The following is a 20894-nucleotide window of genomic DNA, read 5'->3' as shown; positions in this document are numbered from 1 at the left end:
CCTGCTGGGGTGCCCTGTGGTACTTTCAGAATTCTTCTCAAGAATGTATCCTCCTCCAGTTGTAAGAGCTTAGCATCCCTGAAGCCCCAGACCTCCGCTCCATATAAATCTTTGCGGTACTGACCGCTACATACAAGTTCATCACTTGCTCTGGCGACTACCGCCCCAATCTACGAGCAAAGTTGTGGATCGCTCCGTTTGCCGATACCAGCTTTCTACATCTTTCATCAATTAAAGGGTCAAACTTTGTATCCTTGTCAAACAGCAATCCTAGATAAGAGAATGAGCTTACAGTTTCTAGTTTGTGGGACCCTATTTTGAATGCAAATTTCCTACTGGGCTTCTTGCCGGCTATCATAACATAGGATTTACTTAGATTCACCGACAAATCTAATTTTTCCATGATGTCCACGAACCCGTCTACGAGTTGGTGTAGGCTCCGAGCGGTCCTGGCAAGCAGGACGGCGTCGTCTGCATACAACAAAACTGGTATATGACGTTTTCCTGCTTTGGGGCAATCCACATTTAGAGCAACCAAACTTCCCTCCAAATCATTGATATAAAGGGAAAACAAAAACGGTGCAAGAATACATCCCTGCCTCACGCTGCCGGAACACGGGAAGGGATCAGTGCCCCCCCCGTGTTATAGCGGACCTTGGCAGTGGTGTTCCAACGAAGTTCCCTTAATATGTTGATGAGTCCTGGCTCAACTCCCAGCCCACTCATCAACTCCCAGAGTTTGCTCCTATTTACATTGTCAAAGGCTGCCGCCAGGTCCACAAACCCCATAAAGAGCGTGCCTTTACTAACCCTTGTGTATTTTGTTGTTAGTAAATAAAGATTAAGGCATTGGTCGCTCATTGATTTGCCTGGCCTAAAGCCGTATTGGGTATCTGCTATGATGTTTTGCTCATCTGCCCATGACATCAGACGGCCCAAAACTGCCCTTCCCAGTAGTTTGGCAGATACATCTATCAATGATATTGGCCTGTAGCACTGGGGGTTGTCCCTACTCCCCTTTTTGAAGATAGGGGCAATCAGTGCTGTAGACCAAGATCTCGGTAAACCCGTTCTAACAGCTGCATTTAAAACCCTGGTCATAATGGGGGCCCAGAGGTCAATATTACTCAGATAGAGGTCAGGTAGCATACCATCAGGCCCTGGCGCTTTATTGCATGTGAGCCCTCTAATCGCTTGGGTAATTTCTTGGAGTGCGAAATCCACCTCGCCTGATCGACAGCCATCCCAGTCCCCTGCAGGCATGGCATCAGCATCGTGATTGTATAGACTTTTAAAGTGTGTCACCCACTGCTCCAGGAGGATGTTATTACTAATTTCCGGGGAGTTTCTCTCTTGGAAGCAGGGCCTATTTATAATTCTCCAGAATTCTTTAAAGTCCCTCTGTTCCCCAGCTTCTCTCAGATCCGCCCATACTTCTGATTGGAGAGCGGTCTTCCTCTGCTTTACTTTAGTCTTGTATAATTTTCTACATAATGCAACTTTCTGCTTGTCCCTGGGAGTGGTTTTAAGGCATGATTTTAGGGCCTTAAGCGCCTTTGCACATTCAGAGTCAAACCAACGTGGCTATTTTCCTTTTTTACAGTCCCACTTTTAAAAGTTCACCTACCATATTAGTTAATGACTCAAAGACCGAGGTCAACTCCCCACCATTTACTGCGGGGTCAAGACAGTTTTCAATCTGGGTTTTACCTTTTGTTACCAGGGTTCTATAAAACTCATCTGCGTTAATTTTAGCCCATCTGAGCCGCCTCCCCTGATCCGTTGGACACAGTGCAGCGGTAGGCAGTTGGTTTTTTCGGGATTGGGCACAATACACTAATTCCATGGTCAGCGGGTTGTGATCGCTAAAAGGATTCCAATCTATAGTAACCTCCTTCACCCTATCCTTAGCAAAAGAGGAAATCATCATATAGTCGATAATGGAATGGCATCCTCTCCCCTTAAATGTTGGAGTCAGGCGGCCGTCCCTTCCCGGAGACACCATATCAATTGTATGGGTGATTGCATAGTTGCCCAAGATCTTCATCAGTGTATTGCCCTCCGTGGTGTGCTCAAAATGTGGCCCACTCTCTATCGGGCAGGCTGACCAGTTTGGATTTATGGGGATCAATTTGGGACAAAGGTGGCAATTTAGGTCCCCCACTATCAAGACTACAGGTTCGCCACCCCTTCTCTGTAATTTAGTCTCATGGTTGAGCCTCCTCTCTAATTCTTGGGTTACTGATTGGATTCCTTCCCCTAAAACTGAATTGTAGATGTTAAATATCGGTAATCTTAGCCCCTGACCATGGAATTCAGCCGCCTGAATTAAACGCGACGACCATGAGGGTTGTGACCAGGAACCTTCCAACTCTAAATTTACGTATAGCGCTAGCCCCCCTTTTGCTCTTCCAGATCTTGATTTAGTTGCTGGTACAAAGAAACATTTATAGCCCTCAATTTGGTAGAGAGATGGATCTACCGCCCAGGTCTCCTGGAAGGCTATAATATGATAGCCATATAGATTGTTTTTCCAGTCAACATTTGCAAATTTCCCAGCCAAACCAGCTATGTTCCAGGATAATACCCTCAAGCCTTCTCTTACTGGTTTCCCGTCCTCCATGCCTTGTGTTATTGTTGGGACCGGGTCGGCCTCTCTACTCTGGGTCACTCCCTGGTCCTCTATGTCTATGGGTGTTAGGGGTAGAACTTGCCTTGTGTCTGAAATACTTTCCTGGGCTCCCTGAGCCCTGTGTTTGTTTCCTTCCAGCTCAGTCGCCCTTTCTTTGGGAGCATAAGGTAGTCAGTCTAGTTCTTCGAGGGATAAAAGTGGGCTGAATCTATTTTCCCACTGCATAGGATCATGCCCTCTCTGCACTTTCCCTCTTGTGTGGAAAACGAAACCATATTCCTATCGATGCCCAGGCTGCTGGCGCAAACCGCCTCTTAGTTCCCATTCTGTATAATTACCAAATAAAGAGACGGGCGCTGGGAGCAGGAATCAAGAACAGAGTTTATTACTCATGAGGAGAGCCAGTCATTTCGGACACGAAACACAGTGTCTTTCGGGAGGTCCTCTAACAAGTGAGCTGAGACTCTGGCTTTTTATACTCTACAAAACACAGGATAACACAATTAGGACGGTGTGACGCAAAAGGAAAGACATCCCTATAATCCTCGTGGTGATCCTACCCATATACATTCACAATGGGGACCCTTGACCTGCTGATAAGAGGGGAGGGCAATCACGCAACTGAGTGTTTTGCAGGATGTGTACGCCTGATCATAGCCCAAGGGGTGGGGTGGCTAAGACCAATAGAGGATCCTTTGAAGAGGAGTAACTTCATACAATAAGGGCAGTAAATGGTATCTCCTGGCTCAGGCGATGGCCTCGGACATGTGTGGTCAGCTGGACTCGGGGGGGGGGGAAAGGGTCATATTAATGCCGCGTGGACAATTGAGTGCGGAGGGAAGGCTTGTCAACAGAGGGGCATTCATGGAAGGGAAGGAGGGGTTGGTCAGGCGCGGCCGTGATTCTCAAGGACAGGGTCTTGCAGGAGAAGAGGGTTTATGACTTGTCCACGTGAGGAGAAGGGAGGGGTAGCCAGGGTGGACACAGGGACAGAGTCACACAGAGAGAGAGAGAGCTGATGACCCGTACATGAGAGAGCGGGGGCAGTCAGGTGCAGCTGGGGAGGGCTACGTCAGCTTAAGGCGAAGGATGCCTCTTCAAGAGGGAATGGAGGGGGTCTTGTGCGGGTCAAGCAGGAGAGTTGCCTTTCACAGTAGGGTCGCGCAGAGGGAGAGGGTTTCATGGTCTATGCACGAGAGAGGGGGTGTAAGGTACGCGCAGGCGGGAAGCCGGGGATCCCAATGGGTAAAAGGCCATGGTGCCTAGAAATGGCTGTACATATGCATAGTGGTACGGGCTCTTACCGGCAGGGTGATACGGTCAACAGTTTACAGTATTCATGGTGCTCACAGGGGGTGGAGTGGGAGAAGAAGGGGAATGAATGCTGTCTATGTACATCAATTTCTTCAACTTTCACAGTCGCCCCTTTTTACATAACAGCAGTAATTTTTGCAATTGACGAGTTGGCAGGTAGACAAGCATCATTGATGAATTAGCATTTTGTCGATACTGACATTTGGCGTACAATCATAGACAGTTAAGGTGATGGGCAGAATGCAGTACATAGAAAATTGCTTTTCGTTGAGTTCCTAACAATTAAACGCACTACATAGCAAAAATCTTTCTGACTTAAAAAATGTGACCAATGAACAGTTCTGACCAGGTGGTTGAGAGCGGAATTCAGTTCGATACACAATATTTCTTCGTCACAGTGTCTTTTTGTCAGTGAGCCATCACTGGTAGGCTCTAGTCCGAGTACTTTCGTTGGCGCTGTTGAGCACCGGCGGTGGAGCTATAGGTCCAGCTCTGTTCTATCCTTTCGCGTTGCAGGGTGCGGTCAGTCCTCTGCTGTTAGACCACAGTCCTGTTCCCTAAACAATCCGGTTGGCGGCGCCTTATGCTCGGCACCCACAGTTCTATGGCAGCACCCTATTCCAGTGGAATGCAGTTCGTTCCTTTGGCAAAAAGTCACGTGGAGAAGAGGGTGAGTGAAGTTCAAATAGTCGATAGGGGAGAGGGTGGAGTTGGGTCAGTGTTCCTGGGACACGCAAAAGGGACCAAGGGAGCAAAGGATAACAAGCAGGCAGGCCCATCCATCGGGCTCAAGGAAGGGGGACGGAGACTCCAGGCACACGTGGGTTTAGCAGGCAAGTGGCTTCGAGGTGGCTCGCCGTTCTTCATTTTCCACGTTGAAGTTGCGGTCTCGTCCCGTATCCTCCTGTTGCTCTGCGGCTCCACCTTCGGTCGAGGTCACACGAGTCCCAAGATCCGCAGCCAGGCTGTACGCCACTTCTGACCCATCTCCTTCGGTGATCGCGAATCTTTGAATAGGTACAAGACAATGTTTCAGTGAAATGGCAAAAGAAGATATCTACGCATATGAATTCCTCCCTCAATTTTCCGCATTTGAGTTCTTATGGTCATCGGTCACAGTCAGAGGTCTATTATCAAGCAGTGCATGTGTCAGCATTCCTACTGAGTTTATGGCAGGTATATTCATCGGCCCATTTATGATTCGAGTGAGGACAAGATAATATTTCCATCAACTGTGCATTACATCATTTTCAACATTAGCGCAGCATTTCCCTTCAGAACTGGCTAACATTTTCAGACAGGGCGGGGGTGCTATCGTCGAGAGTCGGGCAAAACAAGATTTCCTCAAGGGTCAGCAGCTACCCATGGTCACTATGTTTATACCTGGGACAACAGGAGTGGTTCTATCAAAAATGGGGCGGGGATGCTTCGGGCGCTTGCGCTTGGGTACAAAGGGGTGGGGCAATCTGGGTATTGGATGTCAGCCTAGACGTTGGCGTTCGTCTCTGAAGAACAGACATTGGATGCCATTGACATACAGTTCCCCTATAAATGGCCAGATTTGGGGGACTTTAGTCGTCTTACCTGTCCTTTCCTTCTCAGCCAATTCAAGTTCATTCATTTTACAGAAAGGAGAGGCAGTAATATGGCGAGATACAGTCATTTTAGTTTCGGTCAATTTCGCTGAACACCTTCGCGTTCAAACGTGTATCAAATCAGACTGGTGCCGGTGGGGCACAATTTTACCAAAAAGAGGGAGAAAAAATAGGGAGACTCTCATAGAGAGTGAGAGTCGTCCGCAATCTAAACGAGCCATTCGGTACACGTATGACATGTAAGGAGAGAGAGAGTGAGAGTGAGAGAGAGAGGGAGAGGAAGAGGGAAAGAGAGAGAGAGAGAGACGTGTACAAAAATAGGTCATTTAGTGCGCTCACAACACAGAACAGCAAAGGTTAGATAACATGTAGATACAGACAGAGGGAAGACATAAATTCGTACATCTACACACACAAACTCAGACAGGGAAGACGGCGCATATATTATACGTATACAAGACATTCACGACAAGACAGGAAACAATTGTTAGTTTACATGATCTATTTATATATATATATCCTACGTATTTTTACTATCCTGTTCTATCTATGTGCTTGCTCTTTCTACCCTCCCCCCCTTTCCCTTCTCGCTTGTCACGCCTGCGAGCGTTCCCAATTACCAATACTCACACCTCGGCTGGTCGATCAGTAATTAACCTGGTCGTGCTAGTTACCCCATGGTTGGATCTTAAGCCACTTTTCTGTTCCCTCCTGTGGTGGGAAGTTCTCCAGGCTGAGGCAACGGCAAGTATTGATCGGGAAAACAGTCGGACAGCTTGGCTATATCTATAAGGGTGTGAGAAAGGGGGTAGTGCATTTTGAACATCAGCAATATTTCTAACTTCCTAGACGGGTGGTGCCGTGGCAACCCTTACCTGTATAATTTTTCTTTGTCCTTTCCCTACCTAGTCAAATGTCCAGTTACATTATTTAACACGTCATTTCTAGTCAATTTTTCGTCATTCAGTACTTGTCCAGTTCCTATGTCAGTCCATCCTCTTAGTCGCTATGTCCTAAGGAGGAACAGTCATGTTAAGCCTACGTCTTTTTAAAAAGTTTATCTGTTATAACGACTAAACACATATTTCCCTTTTTCCCTTTTTTTTTTCGTCGGTGGTCCGACCGTCGCTCTTCCATACTTCAGTCGACGTTTTGACGTGACCTGCAGAAGGGAGGAAAAGAAGGGGTGGGGGGGCAGCATTCAGAGCACATCATCATGCAGTAGTTCGAAAATCTTTTTACCTACCATATACTCGCCCGATCTCTTCGTACTGCATTCCCTTGCCATCTCGGCATTTCAGCCCAGAGGGACCAGTGGTGTCATATAGATAATCATTGACAATCTGAGTATCTACATGAGCTACTTGGTCGTAACCGTCTTTATCGGGTGCAAGGGTGACGGTCAGAAGGCATTTTCTGTGGTGTCATTTTTAAGGGTATCTGAAACACTTTTCCGGTTGCTTGTGGCACATAAGGTAGCTGCCAAATATCTGATCCCTTTTGATCTACATCCTTCATCATACTTACTCTTCGCTCGCAGTAGTAAGGCATTACAAAACTCATTAATGCAACTGCAACGACCATGCTTTCTTCTTCAAAATACTTTTAATAAACAGAATTGGTAGCAGTTCATTGCATAAAGTGCAGCAGTGCAAATAAAATCGTATTAAAATTACCTTACAGAGCAAACATGATGAATGTCAAAAGTTCATCTTTAATCAATTCATAATTCATTGTCCAATACTCATTCTTTATCTAAATTACACCAATTCATTTTCCAACTCATAATCAGTACCCACCCTAAGTCAATTCATTGTCCAAGCACATGCTCTATATCCTTCATATCTACTTTCATTATCAAAAACGTTATATATATATATCTCGGGGTAAAAAAGTTGCATGGTCATGGTATAATAAAGTTCGTTCAAAAAGTCTCATTTTGTGTCAGCGCCATTTTGGGTGGGGTCAGGCGAGTTCCGGCACAGTCAGGATGTCTCTAGTCTTGCATGGTTGGCCCAGAGCCTTCCGTTGGGAATTCGAAAAGTTTTGTGCTATAAGGTTAACAGTCTAACAATATGGACCATGAGTCAAAGAGTGGGAAGGGCGGCAACAATTTTCCTACCGGGTCATCCTGGTGTTCCTCCGGAACTGAACAAGTCTGTGCCGTGGCTGCATTTTAGCCATTTCTAATCCGAGGCTGGTGCCGGCAGGAGTTGCACCGATGTCGTGGTTCCCGGTGAAGGGGGCGGGGGCACCCATGCAGGGGGTCGGGGGCCCCCCGGCTCTTATAGAATCTTCAAGGTCGAGGAGAGGCGATATGGAGCGAGTGCCCGTCCTGGGCAGAGGACCTCTTTATGATGTTGACCCTCTTTAAGTAAGAGCATAGGGGTGTCGCTGGAAGCCTCCACCTGGAGGGAGGTGGGGGAGGGTCGTTCGCGCCGCCTCCCCCTTCCAGCGACCCCGCGCCGTTCCTCGGCTCCGTCGTCTTCGATATCGGCCATGCCAGCCATTGATGATAGGGGGGGGGTGGTCGGCGGCTGAGGCAAGACAGCCCCCCCCTTTCCCTTGACATGTGGCGGGACTACCTCCAACTCTCCGGGGAGCTTGAAATGTGGCAGGACTGCCTGTACCTATGCAGGCGGCGGCATGCGGTGAATTTGGCATCTGGCAGGACTACTTGATTTGCCGCCGTTTTCGCCTTGGCTTCGGCCTTTGACAGGCAGGCGATGGCATGCGGCGAATTTGAAATGTGGCGGGACTACTTGATTCGCCGCCATTCTCGCCTTCGGCTTCCGCCTTCTTCGTGGGTCGGACCAGGCGAGAGACAGAAGGGGGGGGTGGTCGGTGGCTGAGGCAAGACAGCCCCCCCCCCCGTGGCCTGCCGGGCAGCGGAAGAGGAGAGAAGGAGAGGACTCTGCCATTCTTTGGACCGCCTGCCCAACATCATCTCCTCCCGACCGTGGTCAGGCGGGCCCCTCGTGCCTCGAGGCCTCGCCTTCCGGATGGGCGTAACCGCGGACCTGTTGCACCTCGGGAGTTTCCGGAATGGGGGTAGGTACCTATTGAGTTGTTTCTATTTCATTTGACCGTTATTTGGGCGGGGCGGGCAATGAGGCTGACATGTTGCGAGCAGGAACAGGCAGTGAAGCCTAGCTACCTCGCGGCTATGTTCTGCTATCAAATCTTTTCGCCATTTTACATTTCTTATTACGAACTGTTTCTAATGTTTCTTATTTTTGGTGAAGTCAAAAGCTCATCAGGGGGTTACTGACTTAGCCTGATTTCCTTTTATTTTTCTTTCTCTTCCTTAGCGTGTTTCGAGCTAAAGCTTTCTGTTAGTAGGGAACGGTGATCACTTCATATTTTTATGTGTCCTTTTCACTAGGGGGTACTTCTGGACGGACCAGACGAGTTCCCTCCAATAAATGGTCCGGGGTGGAACGAGATTATCGATCAAAAGGGGAACATATATTCCTTCATTAGGGTATCATCCTGGACAGACCGAGCGATGTACTTCCATTTACTAGGGTAGCCTCCTGGACGGACCAGTCGGTCTATTTCTACTAAATGGCCCATGAGTAGAGAGCATATGTCCTCCATAAGAGTAGTCTCCTGGGCGGACCATGCGAGCTACCCCACAATAACCAACCAGTGGGGAGTGGGTAGGACTGACGAATTCACAAAGGGGCATAACCTACCCTTTTCTGCTTGCAAAGACTAGATAGAATATCTCTATTCCACGTTGTTTGCAGGCGGAAAATACCTCAAACGAAACAATGCCTGGAACAACAATGTCCAGGTTTTCAATCAATCAGTGGGGAGAAAAACAGGCATGACGGATTACAACGGGGACAAAAGTCTGCATTACCTGCCCTTCGCTATCCAAAAAGGAAGACAGAATATTTCTACTCGTCTCAGTTTGTAGACAGGGAAGATCTCAAAGAACAACCATCGACTATCAACCGACTTCAACAATTCTTAAAGAACAACAATCGGTTATCAATCGACTTCAAACAATTCAGTGGGGAGAAAGGTAGGCATGACGCATTAATTCCGGGGACAAAAGTCTACATTACCTACCCTTCTCTATCTGCAAAGAGGGACGACGTTCCTATTCGCCGCTGTTTGCAAACAGAGAATGTCTCGTTCTCAAAAGAGAACCAATATGTCAAGTAGCCCTTAAAGCTAAATGAACCAATACCAACAATGCCAGTATACAAATACCGGTTTTCAATACAAACAATCAATCAATCAGGTGGACAGAGCCACCCTACCAATCAGGCGTAAAAACACCCTACTTAATCTTACCCGGACCGGACCATACGGATAGTTCTTCGACTTCCTCCTCCAGCGCCCGATCGTTCTCTTACTCCATGTAGCATTCCTGTGGGATTCCAGTCAGGACAATAGGTCACTGAAGAGAGGTCCGTTCAGAATTGGTGAAGTTCTGTCGATCGGCCGCCGGGCGAGGGCCCTCTCAAGGCAGGCATGCCCCGATCATTTAGACGTTCACTTCTTCGTCTGGATCTCTCTTACCGAACCCTATGTCACTGATGGGCCCCGCGTTGGGACGCCAATTGTGGAAAACGAAACCATATTCCTATCGATGCCCAGGCTGCTGGCGCAAACCGCCTCTTAGTTCCCATTCTGTATAATTACCAAATAAAGAGACGGGCGCTGGGAGCAGGAATCAAGAACAGAGTTTATTACTCATGAGGAGAGCCAGTCATTTCGGACACGAAACACAGTGTCTTTCGGGAGGTGCTCTAACAAGTGAGCTGAGACTCTGGCTTTTTATACTCTACAGAACACAGGATAACACAATTAGGACGGTGTGACGCAAAAGGAAAGACATCCCTATAATCCTCGTGGTGATCCTACCCATATACATTCACAATGGGGACCCTTGACCTGCTGATAAGAGGGGAGGGCAATCACGCAACTGAGTGTTTTGCAGGATGTGTACGCCTGATCATAGCCCAAGGGGTGGGGTGGCTAAGACCAATAGAGGATCCTTTGAAGAGGAGTAACTTCATACAATAAGGGCAGTAAATGGTATCTCCTGGCTCAGGCGATGGCCTCGGACATGTGTGGTCAGCTGGACTCGGGGGGGGGGAAAAGGGTCATATTAATGCCGCGTGGACAATTGAGTGCGGAGGGAAGGCTTGTCAACAGAGGGGCATTCATGGAAGGGAAGGAGGGGTTGGTCAGGCGCGGCCGTGATTCTCAAGGACAGGGTCTTGCAGGAGAAGAGGGTTTATGACTTGTCCACGTGAGGAGAAGGGAGGGGTAGCCAGGGTGGACACAGGGACAGAGTCACACAGAGAGAGAGAGAGCTGATGACCCGTACATGAGAGAGCGGGGGCAGTCAGGTGCAGCTGGGGAGGGCTACGTCAGCTTAAGGCGAAGGATGCCTCTTCAAGAGGGAATGGAGGGGGTCTTGTGCGGGTCAAGCAGGAGAGTTGCCTTTCACAGTAGGGTCGCGCAGAGGGAGAGGGTTTCATGGTCTATGCACGAGAGAGGGGGTGTAAGGTACGCGCAGGCGGGAAGCCGGGGATCCCAATGGGTAAAAGGCCATGGTGCCTAGAAATGGCTGTACATATGCATAGTGGTACGGGCTCTTACCGGCAGGGTGATACGGTCAACAGTTTACAGTATTCATGGTGCTCACAGGGGGTGGAGTGGGAGAAGAAGGGGAATGAATGCTGTCTATGTACATCAATTTCTTCAACTTTCACACTTGACCAACTGTTACTTGCTCCTACGTATCCTGATCTATTTTGGGCAAGGCACGGAGGATTTGGGGCACGTCTTCTTGGGTAGAAATATCCTAGCGGTGAAGGACATACTGTGCTGGTATGATTTTTATTAGAGCCGCCCAATATGTATTTCACCAAGTCAGTGTCCCTAAAGTTTGCCACAATACAATCTCCTGGGACATCCTTCCTCCTGCAACCTACCCATTTTGTTCTTCTCACAAGTACGATCTCTCCACATTTTCCTCCCCTCAGGGGCAGGTGTATATTTAACCACTTTGCGATTTTAGTTTTTAACTCGGCATGCAACTCTCTCTCCCCTGCCCTAAGTGCTGGGACCCCCATAAAGACAACCACATAGGGGCAAGCTTCAGGTGGTAAATTAATGCACGGTGGAACATAATCATTAGGAATGTCAAAAGGCTCAGGTCTAGTTTGAGCTTTCTCTGGGCAGCCATAACTTTGTGCTATTCCTGGTTGTGGGAGTGTAGGGTTTGTGTTCTGTGGTATCTTAACCTGGGCATTTCCCCCCCTCCCTTTGTTCCTGTTTCCCCGTTCTCCTTGTGCAGCGACCACTGGTGTATCATGTATTTGTACTATACTACACTGCTCATTGCTCACACAGTTATTTCTACCCACAAACTGATCCCCTGTCCTGATCCCTGCTGTGGGCTGGTTTACCATTTGTTTACTATCCGGTGTAGCCTTGCATTTACCCTGTTTTGCTAATTCATTTATTGCTTTGTCTAGCTTACTTATAATTGGCTTTAGTTGGTTCACAATAAAGGTTTCCATCCGTTTTTGAAAGTCGCCCATTACTTCCTCCAGCCATCCTGGTGGTAATTGTTGTCCTAATCGAGTTCCTTCGCCTTCTTCAATCACTGCCTCCCCCTTGCTTTTAGTTCCCCCTGCTGCTCTACTTTGCTTCTTTCCTTTCACATTGCCCTTCTTGTTGGGTCCTAGTTTGATTTTCCTACTAACTGTTTCTTTTGCCACTTGGGCACAAGGGATGGTATCAGCGGGTCTTCTCTCGCTTCGTTACCGATGTTTCTAGAATTTCTAGAGTGATAGATTGTATGGGTGTGTTTGGGATGGACAGGCTTCTCTCAGTACGTTCTATCTCCCTATTTACTTTTTGCAGCATCAAATCAATTACGGTTGGTTGTGGTACCCCATTTAATGCCATGCCTAAGGGATTCTCAGTACGAGATGCGTTGTTTTTGCTCGTAGCTGAGCGTGTTTTTGTCTTGTTGGCCATATCCTGTGCTTTAGAAGGAGGTTTTATAAGGCTAAAACTAAGAGTAGATACTTAGCCCTCCCAGCTAGTTTAAATACTCCCACACAGAGTAAAAGAACTCAACTTTGCCTCTACCGCGTGTATGAGTGTAAGCCCTCTATCAATGTCACGCTATATTCCGTTGAGGGTTCGTTGAAATCATAAGTTTTTGGACTTATAGGCTACACACAATAATATCAATGTCTCTAGGATTAGATGTGAGTTCTCATGTACCTCTATTGCAGACTCAAGGGGGGTGGCCCGGCTTGGCCTCCTCTGGTCGCTGGTGGTCGCAGATGGTCCCGCCCTTGTCCCGGGCTTCTCCCGGCGACGCCCACGCGCGTCCGGCAACGCTTGGGCTGCGTTGTCCTTTAGTAGCGCCTCCAGGCACGTGATTGGTGGCAGCCGGCTGTTTGGAGTGCCGCTACGGGGTCTGGGTAATGTAGTTCTTCCTCCTCACGGCGGCCCCTAGAGTGGAGTAGCGGCGGCGGGAGGGAGAACACAGGCAGGCAACAAACAGGAGATGACCAGTGTTTTCTTTGGCCCCAACCAGTCGGTAAGCAGCCCCCGCTCCACCGGGGCTGCGCTGTCCTTTAGTAGCGCCTCCAGGCGCGTGATTGGTGGCAGGCGGCTGTTTGGAGTGCCGCTAGGGGGTCTGGGTAATGTAGTTCTTCCTCCTCACAGCGGCCACTAGAGTTGAGTAGCTGCGGCGGGAGGGAGAACACAGGCAGGCAAAAAACAGGAGATGACCAGCGTTTTCTTTGGCCCCAACCAGTCGGTAAGCAGCCCCCGCTCCACAGGGGCTGCGCTGTCCTTTAGTAGCGCCTCCAGGCGCGTGATTGGTGGCATGCAGCTGTTTGGAGTGCCGCTAGGGGGTCAGGGTAATGTAGTTCTTCTTCCTCACGGCGGCAGCTATAGTGGAGTAGCTGCGGCGGGAGGGAGAACACAGGCAGGCAACAAACAGGAGATGACCAGGGTTTTCTTTGGCCCCAACCAGTCGGTAAGCAGCCCACAATCCACACTATAAGAGCTCCCTCATGATCTATATTTCTTTTATCTAATTCACAATGAATTCAACATGGGCCGCAAAAACGTATTTAAATGATAACATACTACAAGTACATTATTCTACTTTATAACTTTGTTTATTAATTTTTTAGGTTTTATAAAAATCTAAATTACTTGTCAATTAGTTTTAATTCAATGAACATTTACAATACATTTTCTAAGCATATTTTCTTGTAAATCACTTTTCACATAACAATATCATGTATTCCCTGGGAAAAGGAATAGCACAAACAAAAACACACTCTCTCATGCATTCATCCCTATTCAACAACATTCATACTTCATTCGTACATACAAAACTCTGGAAAGTTGAAGACATAAGAATGGCATCAATCTCCTTTGACCAAAAAAGCAACTGCAATGAGCAGGATCTAAATGGCAAAGGTCAGCACGTTTCGGTGGTACAGGAAGAAGATGAACCCCACCTTCATCAGGAACCGCTAGATAACCAACCAAAGATAAAACACCCAGGGAGTGCCTAAAAATATGTAAATTGAAGTCAGTTAACGGCCCAAAAACAACCTATTTTTAAAGAAATCAAATTAAAAGCATATTATGTGATAACAATTGTAACCATATGTACACTCTGCGTAATTAAAATGCTGTGACTTTAAACTCAAACATACCACAATATCAACAAAAGTGAGGACACCCGGAAAAGTGTATTATAAACAGTTGCCTCTGTCAAGAGCAACACATTCAAGAATTAGTGCCACAACATTATGTCCAAAGGATAAACTTTGTGTGTCACACCATCACCAAAGAAATAAGAACATTTCCCATGAACACACCCTGTATTGCACAAGGGAATCGATTTCCAACAAAGCTGAGGAGGACCAAGCACATACCCTGCATTGCATAAGGGAATAGATTTCCGACAAATCTATGGAGGGCCAAGCACAAAACAAACCATGCAAGGCTTTCTAGATCACTTACTGTCACAATTCCTGCTGTCTGTGATATTTCTACATATAAGCACCGACCCTTTAATACTGGCAATAAATGCCAATTTCTGTAAAGAAAGGACAGAGTGATGGTTATGCCTTTCTAGTGTCTATGTTAAGTTTTAGGCTTTCCAGATACTCATATAGGTGTTTCTCCTCACTAGTCAGTTTTGGTTTTTAGAAACCAGACCCATTCTGCAAAGAGGGATAGAATTTTGAATATTAGAACAATGCTGATCCAACGGTCAGCATTAATTATACTGTATGGCTATTTCAATTCTATATAGCTTTTAAGGTTTGTGTGGACTCTCAAAAATATGCCTGTGATTATCATCTCATTATGGTGGCCTCTTGTCAAATGCAGGCTGAAGATAACGCTCAACTTACTGTCGCAGGGTTGAAAAGAAAAATCGATTACCATATATCTAAAAATCAACCCGCATTGATTGTAGACTCAGAACAACCCAGTTTGTCTATCTAAACTACTGTAAGCTAACAGGAACGAATTATACCTGCTATGCACTGGGTGTGCGGTATTTATTTACCGTTACCCCTGGTGTATTGTGATCTTTTACGATATGCTAAAACAATACATCTATCTTAAAAAAACAACTACCACTGCCTATTTATTAAAGTAAATACCCACGAGCAGTGGATAGTCAAAACCGGTGCCAGCGAGATACTTAAGTAAACAAACTTTTTTGGCCCGCATAGGCATGAGGTATAATACACCGTTTCACAATGCCCTCCATCTAGCAACAGCTCACTGCAACTGTTGGTAACTACGCTGTTGCACAAACAGAATCAAATCAATGCAGCGTGAATCGGAAACTTCTATCTACATATATCAGTTAACAAGCGGTTACAAGAACCTTCTCATATCCCAATGGCATGAATCTACAAAACCGTAGGTTTTACTACTCACCTTTCTTATCCACCTAGATAACTCAATGTGCTCGCCATGTGCACGCCATGTGGGAGAAACAGATATCGACAGGGTTCGGATCAAGACCGTCCACCCACTCAATCTCCAGAGTACATATGTTACCGTTTAGACACATAGCACCCTGCCCTATGGCCTAGCTACAGCCTACTTTTCAGTTATATATGGTACAAGAAGAGATTACACCTTGTGCAGAAATTGTAAGTAACAATACAGTCCTATCAGTAAAACTGTATGCACAAGCTCAAGTGTAGCAGTCCAAATACACCATGCAAGGGCTACTTCTCGGGATGTTAGATTTGAAAGTGTCAGCTCTTTAGCAGATTTCTTAACGAGTGTCTCAGTTCCTATGTGGGGGTGTGATTGGATGTGTATATAAGTGTATTTAGTAACTCAAGGCCTTTCTTTGTGACATGTCTGTTTCTCTATTTGAAATGTGTCCGATAGAGGCTGGATGGATTACCTCCTGGGTGTATTAGTGAGAAATAGGATATTCAAGTATGTGTGCAATCGACTCCATTAGCACTACTTACATATTGGTTCTGCCTGTCTCTGAGAGTGAATGTTTAGGTGTTTCTCTTACTATCTCGCTGGCTGTTTTAGAGTGGTTCTGCTTTCGTACTTAAGTATGTCAGATTGAAGTCTGGGTGGATGTGTAATTGGGCACAAGGGTCTCAAGAAGTACATATAGGTCACTGTATCCGCAGAGAACATGTGTTACCTTTGAAGCACATACCACCCTGCTATATAGCCTATCTAAAACCTACCTTAGTGGTTAGTTATATGTTGAGAGCAGTTTACAGCTTGTGTATGGGTATTAAGTGAAAGGACAGCGCTACAAGTAAAACTACATGCACAAGGTCAAATATTGCAGGCCTTAGACATAATGCAAGGACTACTGCTCTGGATGGTAGACTAGAAAGTGTCAGTTCTTTAGCAGATATCTGACTGAGTGTCTCAGTCCCTATCTGGGGCTCAGTTTGTAAGTTTGTTGGTAAGTGGCTGTGTCTCTTTGTGACATGTACGCAACTCCAAATGTGTCTGTAAGGGGCTGCATGGATTGCCTTTTGGGTGTATCACTGAGCATTGGGTTATTTACGTACGTGTGCAACTGACCCCTTTAGTGCTAGATACATATCAGTTCTACCTGTCTTTGTGAGTGAATGCATAGGTGCTTCTGTTACTCTCTCATGGGTACTTTTAGTGTCTGTCTGCTTTTCTACTTATGTATGTGAGATTGAACTCTGGGTGGCAGGGTGGATATATAATTGGGCACACGGGTCTCTAAGAGTGAATATTACATGTGTTACCTTTTAAGCACACAGCACCCTGCCATATAGTCTAGGTACAGCCTACTGTAGTGGTCAGCTATATGTGGTACAGCAGGAGTTTACACCTTGTGTAGGAGTTTTAAGTGAAAAAATACACTACCACTCAAACTGCATACAGACACGCAAGTATAGCATGCCTGACACATAATGCAAGCGCTTCTTCTCTGGGTAGTAGATTTGAAAGCGTCAGTTCTTTAGCAGATATTTGAATCCGTGTCTCAGTTGCTATCTGGGGCTGTGATTCCATGTGCATGTGCATTCATTAGTAAATGGCTGCCTCTCTATGTGATATTTATGCTTCTCTAAATTTGTCTGTAAGGGGCAGCGTGGATTGCCTCCTGGGTGTGTTAGTAACTATTGGGTTATTTAACAGTGTTTACAACTACCTCCATTACCACTATGGATGTAGAATTGGGCACATGTGTCTTAGGAATGCATATAGCTCACTCAATCTTCAGAGCACTTCTGTTACAGTTTAAACGCTTAGCACCCTCTTTATGGGCTGGGTAGCACCCTCATGAGATATTTAAGTAAATGTCCCAGCAAGTGATTCTCTGTTTTAAAAGCTCTACAGCTCTTTCAATCTGTACATATATATCTCAGTGAATATCTCATGGTCTGTATTAGGAAGTATAAAAGGCATATAGCCATCCTTACAACTGCCTTGCAGACTACTGCATATATAACTAGTTTGTAAGTAAGTTAGAGAATGTTTCATTCCAACTATAGGTCTGACAGTGGGTGAGAGAGACCATATGTGCTTTTGAAACATATATTTCACCTACATTACGGGTGCTATAGCATATGTAGTGCTTGCAATACGAGTGTGTGCATGCATAACTAAGTTAATAAAACTCAAAACAACGACTTTCACTTTTTTAAGCACAAAAGACCATAATCTATGGCTAATCTACAGCATATCTCACAGTTCAGTTCTCTGGAAAAACAAACATTCAGCACTCCACAAATGCATTTTACATGCAAAGTGAAGCTGCCAGTAAGACTCCACATTGGCACTCAGCACTAGAGAACCTGACCCATGTTTAAACAGTGAATGTTTAACTATGCCTAGAACCTCATACTACAAATGATTTAATACAAGCTTAAAGAATATATGTCAACATCTAAGCATCTTCAAACATGTCTTATAATTTAGAAATAACTTCACTGAACAATATCTAATATATAGCTGGCAAGTTCCATGGGTTCATTGTTCGTATACATTTACAGTGCATTTTTCGCTCTTTCAATTCTGAGTCTTGTGCTCTTTTTACAATGGGATAAATAGGGTTACAAGTCCCAGAATGCAAACAAAAGCATTCTCTAAGACCAGAATTTCATGTAGACACATATAAACCATTCACATCTCCAAATGCACTATTCCATATAAATTTAAGCATTAGATTATAGTGCTTTTCCACTATTTACAAAATAAAGTAAAGCAGCACAAGGGAGTATGGAGCTCCATGGCAACATATTGTGAACTACATTCACAGACACCTGTTTTGCACCTGACACAAACTGTGTCTTACTCTCCTATTAATACATATATTAAAGCACTCATACTTCCAGTCATACACCATTTTATGTATGCTAAATTTTTTTTATATAAATTTCACAATATTCTTTACAATCTCACATATACATACATTTTATTAATCATGTTTTTTTGTTTAAAAAAATATAATTCACATACCCGAAGATTGAATTTGTTGATCAAATATCTTTTTTGCTCTTTTTTGATAGATGTAATAGTCTAAGAGGTTGTAAAAATGAAGGGGCAGATCTACAAGAAAGTGCTGCAGCGCTGCACCGCAAGCCCTTTGGCTGCGCCACACTGCAGCACTTTCAGAGCACAGGAATGCAACATATCTACAATGATATGTCGCATTCCTCTCCTCTCCCGAGTGCTGGCGCACAAACAGCTGTCATGCGCCGGCGCAGGCCCCCTTGCACCATGGTGCAAGGATGCCTGCGTCATGGGGAGATTGTTTTAGTGCAAGGGGCACCTCCTGCAAAAAAACAATCACTACAGGCATTTTCCTCTTTCAATGCATGCTGTAGAATACAGCTCACATTGAAAGAGGAAAAAAACAAGGAGAAATGAAAATGTTCTCCTCATTGCGGCTGGCTGACGCATTTCCAGGTTTACGATTTCGCATAAATCTGGAAATGTGTCTGGTTCCATGGGTGTTTTGTGGGAGCACCGACAGCAACATCCATGGAAGGCCCCTTTCACACAAAGTGCTGCGTGTAAAGGGGCAATATTTACAAGGACAGGAAAAGCCAAGCAGGATGGCTTTTCCTGTCCTTGTTAATATCGGGCAGCAAAATGCGCCACTGTCTGTCACAAAAAGTGACGCACCGCCAACACAAGGGGCTTGTAAATAAACCCCTGAATTATAACTACTGTCACGGTTGTCCCTTTCTAACTCTCTTCTTCCCATTAATGTCATTTTTATTTCTTTCTTACTGTAACATCTGATGCTGCAAGAAGTCTCAATACTGATTTTCTCGTCTACCATTTAAAAAAGGCTGTCTATGTAAGTCAACTATGTGATCCTTTTTACAAACTCAAGTGCTAGATAATCTGTTACAATATTTTTTAGCGAATGTTATCCCTACTTTACTCCTTAGACTATGCAAACAAAACAGGACTTATCTGAATGGCATTCTCGAAGAATGATACTGCCAATTCCTTATGTACGATATAGGATAAGCTAGACTTTGGGAGTACCAAAAGTCTATATAAAAAAAGGTTCTCTTTGGTCTGCAGGGGGGCACTGTTTGCCCATCCCCACAATGGGGCACCATAGCTGACACTTAAGAAACATTTGTGTTTATAAAAAAAACAGTAATTATCTCTATTGCCTACTTTGGCCAATGACCTAAAAAGGGCTTCTATAGATCTTAAATGTTCCTGTTTGCACTTGTGTCCCCCATCTTCCATCACTGGTGAATTCTATTCCAAGATATGAAAACATTTGGGTTTCAGACAGGCCTTCTACCTTAATATGGTGAGACCTCTTTTTAGCCCTTCCTTTTCTATATATACACCATGGTATATGTTTTCTTAAAATTTATAATCATATCTTTGTCTTCCATGTAGCTGCCAAAAGCATCTATCTCAAGCTGGAGCCCATTCGCAGTTCAGGATCATTATCATATAGCAGAATTGGGCTCATTAGAACAAGATGTTTTAATTTTTAAAAACACTGTCGAAAGGGCAATGTCCACTAAAATGACTCGAGTGACCTCAAAGGATTTCACACAATTCTCCTCAAAACTGTCAATGGTGTAGCTATGGCCGTTTCCTTGAAAAGAGGGTATGAGTGGCATCCATATTTTAAGTGAATATTCTAAAAGCTCCAGAATATATTTGAAGATGATATAACTTTTCTCTCCCCATGCATATTATGTGGAAAATGGGGCAACACGTCCCCATTATTTTTTAAATAACCACAGTTTTCAGACTCTATTCTATCACATTTAACTATATTAAAATCCTCAACCCAGATTGAAATATAATCACCTTTAATGTTACTTAGAAAAATTTCCAGCTCCTTATCATGATCAGGGATGACTCTGAATTTAGTATTGTGAAAAATATTATTATTAGCAACGGTTCGTCCCGCAGGGAAGAGGAGCATTGCCCTGCCTGCTCTGAGTGTAGCAGCTGTGGCAATTTGATTTGGTGACTGACCAGCACTCACTGTCTTCTCTTGGGGGCGGGGCAATTCCTACTGAAAATTGGCAGCAGGAATTAGTTGCCTAAAAGCCTAAAGTGGTACAAAAGGGGGTGGTGATGGACGGATCATCTGAACCAATCAAACACCCACACCCAGTCCACAGATCTGGGTTTAATCCATCACGTTCTTTAACCCACTCTGCCACCCCAGTTCAGACATGGCCATATGCAAATCAGCCTGACCCTGTGCCTCATGGGAACAGTCCAGCCTGAACAGCCAAGCCTTGCCTTCCCTGGAACGGAGACAAGCTTTAGAGGACCAGTTTCTGGCATTTCAGCCGTCTTCA

Source organism: Lissotriton vulgaris, chromosome 2_1 (assembly GCF_964263255.1).
Source record: "Lissotriton vulgaris chromosome 2_1, aLisVul1.2, whole genome shotgun sequence".
Lineage (NCBI taxonomy): Eukaryota > Metazoa > Chordata > Amphibia > Caudata > Salamandridae > Lissotriton > Lissotriton vulgaris.
The sequence above is the reverse complement of the archived record's forward strand: the minus strand, read 5'-3'. Positions refer to the sequence as shown.